The sequence below is a fragment of the Rhyacophila brunnea genome, unplaced genomic scaffold (genome assembly GCF_057557595.1).
Source record: "Rhyacophila brunnea isolate RB1 unplaced genomic scaffold, BYU_Rbru_1.0 scaffold_23, whole genome shotgun sequence".
NCBI lineage: Eukaryota > Metazoa > Arthropoda > Insecta > Trichoptera > Rhyacophilidae > Rhyacophila > Rhyacophila brunnea.
The window spans coordinates 28,704,547-28,711,063 of NW_028232893.1; positions in this window are offsets into that span (position 1 = coordinate 28,704,547).

Consider the following 6,517-nt stretch of genomic DNA (forward strand, 5'->3'; position numbering starts at 1 on the left):
TGGATCGGACCCCAGCTCCGGTTCATGGAATCCCCGAGATTACCGCTCCATCTCATAAAAAATAGTTTAACCGTGAGAACTAGGTAGGGCACATAACAAAATCTATTTTACAACGTTTTTATTAGCTCGTATTCTTATTTGTCCGTTGTTTGTCCAGTATAAATCTTGCAATCGATTTTTAACTAACTTTCCGACTAGCTAGACATTTGAAACTTCTAGAATATAGCAGAACACGATGCTAATGCATTATTTTAATACTTTTAGCCATCTTTAAGCAGAATTGAATTTATTTTCAGTTAAATCTGTTTTGTATGGAAAGTTTTTTTCAGAAAAATTCGTAAATAGTAAAAGACAATTATTGGTTGCTCTTAGCAACTAAATTATTAATATATACGTGCGTTACTGTAGAAATCAAAATTAAATGTCAAAATGACATTTCAATATTCTATATTTGTTTGTTTGTTTGTTTTTTTATTTACTTCATATCAAGTACAAGTTTGAGCATATTGAGCATAGTAATTCAACAGAAAATTTAAAAAAGTTGTATATAAAAAGTTCTTTTTATCTTATAATTATTATAAAATATACATACAATTAGATAAATATGTTAATATATTCGGAAAATTATCCGGTGCCACGGTTCGTACAATTTTCCATTTCGAGCGATGGCCGCGTTGCGTGTCGCACAACGCCGAGAGAACAGAGGAGAAGCTATTGAAAATGATGTTCGATTGCCAAATCATCTGAGTCATGATCCTCATTAGTAATGTACCATTCACTTAAATAATTTGTATTTTTTTTCGTTCCTGGGGGGGGGGGGGGGGGGAAACCGAACCCCCCGCCAGGGTATGCGCGCCTGCTACACAATATATAATTTTCATACATCCTTTCAATGACATTATTAATGGACAACGCACTCAATACAGTAGCAAGTAAATTCGCGCATAGTGACATTCGCACATGTATAGGTAGACGTCACGCAACTTCCATTATGCGATATCACGCATCGGGAATTTATAGCAATATCACCTTTATGGTAATGGCGTTAGAACAGTGTTTCTAGTGTCAATGTTCATTTGAGCGAACCCGTTCGAACCGAACCGTTCGGCAGACCCGACAAAAATCATTGGAATTTATAGCAATATCACCTTTATTGTAATGGCGTTAGAACAGATTATGCCATTCGGCAGACCCGACAAAAAAGTGAGTGTTATTTTTTTTTCCAGATGCTTCGTCCTTAAATTAATGTCATTGCATCCTTTACACTTTACAGGATACAAGCATCTTTTACTACCTAGATAACATAGTTTACTTATTAACTCTCCAAATGTATAATATTTAAGTTACCATATTGTGCCATATGTTTAATACATAACTTATGAATGTGCCTTAACTCAGCTTTAAGACAATAAGACAATGTACCTACCCTACTTTATATGTTTTTAAATTTTCAATTATATTGTAAAATTAAAATTAAGTTTGTAAAAATAAAGTTAGTCGAGTATACATATCTACCAGTGACGAAGACTCCTTACTAAGCGATTAATTAGCACTCTTCTTCTATAAAGTACCAGTGGCAAAGACTCGATAGCAAATGATCATTAATTAATCTTCTTCTTCCACGGCGCTACATCCCGGGGTGGGATTTGGCCTCCTCCACAACCGCTCTCCACTCACTCCGGTCTCTCGCCACACTTCTCCAGTTACCGGGTCTTTCTATATGAAGCCAGTCCACTTCTACGGCGTCAGCCCATCTCCTTCTTGGACGGCCTCTGGGTCTCTTCCGTTGGGGTAGCCACTTTGTCATGATCCTTGGCGCTCTAATTTCAGGCATTCTCTCCACATGTCCCCCCATCGTAGTCTTTGGGACTTACAGTATCTTATGATTGTTTGCTGTTCAATCAGCTCTTCCAACTCGTGGTTCATTTTTATTCTGTAGTTCCCATTTTCCAACGTGGGTCCAAAGATTTTGCAGAGTATTTTGCGCTCGAAGACAGCTAATTTGTTTTCCTCGTTTTGAGTTAAGCACCAAGTCTCATAGCCATAAGTGACCACTGGCCTTTAATTAATAATTTAATTAAATAATCAATCACACTTTAGTGTGAAAACTCTATAACGTCATCACCTTATTTTTAAAAAGATTTTATATGCGTAGGCTACTAGAGAGTAGGCTGCAATAATCGCGAGATTTCAATGATTCCGAAAGATGTCACTGCAAAGTAACAAGTAAAATATATTTCCATGTATGGCGTGAATAATGTTGGTAAATAAGATAATATAATGTATTTGGATGATTTTAAATTTTAGTAAAATATTTGTAAATTCTAAACAAACTAAAATTTAAAAAAACATTTCTGATTTACCACAGTATACCAACTTTACAAATAGCTGCCCTGAGAGTTGATGTTTTTAGACTTGTCGACATATTCACGCCATACACGGAAATATAATATTTACTTGTTTATTTTAATTCGGCAGTGGCATCTTTCGGAATCATAGAAATCTCACGATTGTTGCAGCCTAATCTCTCTACGCATATAGAATCTATAAAAATACAGTGATGACATTATAGATAATATTCAAAATTTTATGGGGATCTATACTTTATGGAATACTGAAGAATAAAATTTTTAAAAGAAAGTTATTATAATAATATTATAATATATTACATTTCGTCTTATTGAATTTCTGTTCCGTAAATATGCTAGGTATTTTTTTTTTTACAAATCATGACAATTTTAACAATCTATTTGGCTAATTTCATTATTGAATAAACTTTTAAAATGATCGTATTATTTTAGTACAATGGTATAACTGTATGACTAGTTTGAACTGTTTCGAGGCCCCTTTTAAATCTTATGACGAATCGATTGCGTCATCTGCGTCGAGGAAAATCGCCACTGTATGAAATAAAAATCTGCCTAATGGTTGCCTTCTCTTTCTGATATTTGATCCATCTACCTTCCATTAATTATTGTGTCTAGTTTGTTTTGAATAATGAATATTTTTTTTCACATGCGCAATTTAAAGCAATTACTTTTATCAAAATATTTTGAAATGATCGTGTAATTTTAGTAAGTATGTACAGTGGTATAATTTTACGACTAGTTCGAACTGTTTCGAGGCCCCCTTTTAAATCATCTGACGAATCGATTGCGTCATCTGCGTTCGAATATAATCGCCACTGTATGATAATAACAATCTTCCTATGGTTGTTTTCTCTTTCTGATATTTGGTCCATCTACCTGCTACCATGTTATTTTTGTCTAGTTTGTTTTGAATAATGAATATTTTTACATCACGCGCAATTTAAAGCAATTATTGCTGTTATCAAATTACTAGCACGGTCTTTTGTGAAGCCGTGGGTTACAGATTCGATTCCACCAAATATTAGCTTTTTAAGAAAATGTGTATTTAAAAGAGAAACATATTTGCTCAAGTGCATCAGTAAAAAATGTTTCTCAAAGATGACTGTCTATTTTCGCTTATCTATCGCCTACCGTTCTCCAACAGGCACTCTTCGACACTGGTAGTTACACGATACAGTGTAGGTTTGTATGTATAGTGCGAAAACATCTTCTTGGCTACGTGTTTAAACTGTAAACTAACATGCTCTCCCCATTTTTAACCGCACTTCCATTATAAACTAACAAGCTCCTCCCATTCAGTAAACAGCAGCGCTAGAAGATGTTTTCGCACAGAAAGACTAAGCATTATATTAAATAAGCTGTAGGTATAAATTAGTATGTAAGTTAGAACATATTCTGTGCATATTATGTTCCTTACGATTTTATTGTAGGTATTTAGTAGTACCTACATTTTGTGGTGTAGTAGAGTATAAACACAATCCTGGATTTTTTTGAAAATGGAACGCACTCCAGAACCTTTTCTGATACCTATTTATCATGCAATAGGTCCCTACTAGTCCCACAACATTTCCTACCCAATGAAATTAAAAAAATAATGTTCCATCCCTTATGCCGGCGCTCCATTGGCACGCAAGTCAGACGATTTACAGTCTTCGGACTTTTTAATCCGCATACCAGGCTCGTTGGATTTCAAACATGTTTGATATTTTACTCTCCGAGTTGCCAGACTTCGTCCGTCGATCACTATGCAAATTCGATTTGACATTAATACGCAATCATTCGGACCGCAAAAAATCTGTAATTATTTTAAAAATTTTCATTGATTAATTTGTTAATTTACAGATTAGAAAATGAGAGATTTATCAATTATTTTTTTATTTGTATTTATTAAATTCATAAAATAAAACGTAAAACTTGTGTTGTTTTCACTGCTATATTATTTTATGCAAGTCTACATATAAATAACACAAAATTATAGGATTATTGGAAGACATTACGATAATCGCAACTTTTGACTTTTGACAGCTCGAATTTTTTATTCGTTCGTCGATCAGTAGCAGAGCATAGACAAATCGGACGATTTATTGTCCTCGGACTTTTGGCTCGCCAATGGAGCGCTGGCATTAAACTTCACGTCTTTCTACATCATAAACTTCTTGTACTTACGTGTTTAATTGCTAATGCGGTGGCAGTCCGTAAGGCGCTGTCCATTCTTCCGGGAGCCCCTGGCTCGACCCGGTGAAGACACAATATATTTATGTGATTTTCTCAAAGTCTGGTTGTTTGTTATTGTTTCGCTTCTATTACTAAATATTCTACTATACTACACTACTTTCATTGGGTCTCTAGGTCTGTTGTAGTTTTAAAAAGAGAAGATATACCTATTAACAGATACAATCAGGGCAGGATTTACAAATAAAGGAGCCCTGGGCTAATAGATATCGGGGGGCTTATTTTAAACAACTTTTGATTTTTCTGTTAAAAGAAATTAGAATTATTTAATCAAAATATAATATTGTTAATATTTCTGACTTTATTGGCATTAGGCAAGTGACCTTAATCGCTATTGGCCCATCATGTATTGTAAATAATTTTTATTTCGTGAGAAGGTAGACGTCATTGATCTTGGCAAATTAGTTGCAAGTAGGTAAAATGATTTCAACGTTTGGAAATATACCTACATATTTCTGATTGGACTCCCATCTTGTAGAACCTAGAAGTTACCACATTTCTTATGTTTAAATTCATTTTCTGTTTCTGGGGCCCCTACTAAATTGGATCCTTGGGTTATAGTGTCTTTAACCCTATGGTAAATCCAAGCCTGGCGACGATTCAATATTTTCTTATAATATGAACTGGGCGGCCGAAGGTGGCCTGGGAGACGGAACCCATTAAGTAGGTTTATGTAATAGGTTAATATTATACATGTAGTGAACGGCATTTTTGTGTGTCAAACATAAGTGCTTTGTTTTACGTTAGTTTTTTTTTCCATGTCCATGTAAATAATAAAATTACCTCTTACTCAGTTAAATAAAAATATTGTAAATAATATCAACAAGTAAGTAAGTACTTAACAAAAACTTGTGATTTTCAAGATTCGAAAATTCATGATTTCTCGAGATTTTTTATTGAAGATCTTCCTGTAAAAAAAAATCACCGCTATTGTATCTAATAAATACCAATACAAGACCAGAATATTGTCACAGCGCATCTATTCTATACACAAGGCTGCTTTCGGCGGCTATCGAGGGTAGTTTATCATATTTATGTATCAATGTATTATAAATTGTTACAATAAGTTAGCCGTCAAAACTGTATATCTCGCTCTAAAAGTTAACACAGCCAAGTAGCACATTTTGACAGTTCAGACGTACAATACATAAATATGATAAACTACCCATGGCCGCCCGGGACACGATGGCGTCGGCCTATAACTTTGTGGGTCTCAGGTTCGAATCCTGTGTCTGGCAAGTACACAATATATTCTTTTTCAATTTGTGTATGAGTCAGAGTATGGATCTAATATGTTGAGCAAGTGGCTGACATCCATTTCTCGTAAAAACAAAATCTGTTCATACAAACCTGCACTCTATGGAGGCCCATAATGATCTTATTAGGATCGGATATGGTCTGGTATGGGGGGGTACCCTCGATAGCCACCGATTACAGCCATGTGTATAGAATAGATGCGCAGTGACACTTTACCAAAATCGACTGGACAAACGTTATTGAATTGGTTCAGTAAATTGACGTCAAAGTAATAATATGCGATTGTAAATTATTATATAAGTAATATTATATAACTGTTATCAATATTCTGTGAAAGAGGTATCACTCTGTATCGAATTGTTACTTATCCTTTATTATATTATTTTCATACAAAACTGTTACATATTTAAATCCTGTTTCACAAAAAAATGAATATGGTGTCAATTTGTAATTATATTATGTCACTTAACTAGTCCTCGTTTAATCATCGGAATCAAAATTAATCGATGCAATTTCAATTGAAAATCAGTACAACTAATTAATGTAAGTAATAAATGTATATACCTAACATTTGATTTGTATTTTTAATAAGTATAAGAAAAGATGAAGCCGAAGTACCTAAATACCTAATATGTGTTTCATGTCTTTTTATGGAAACA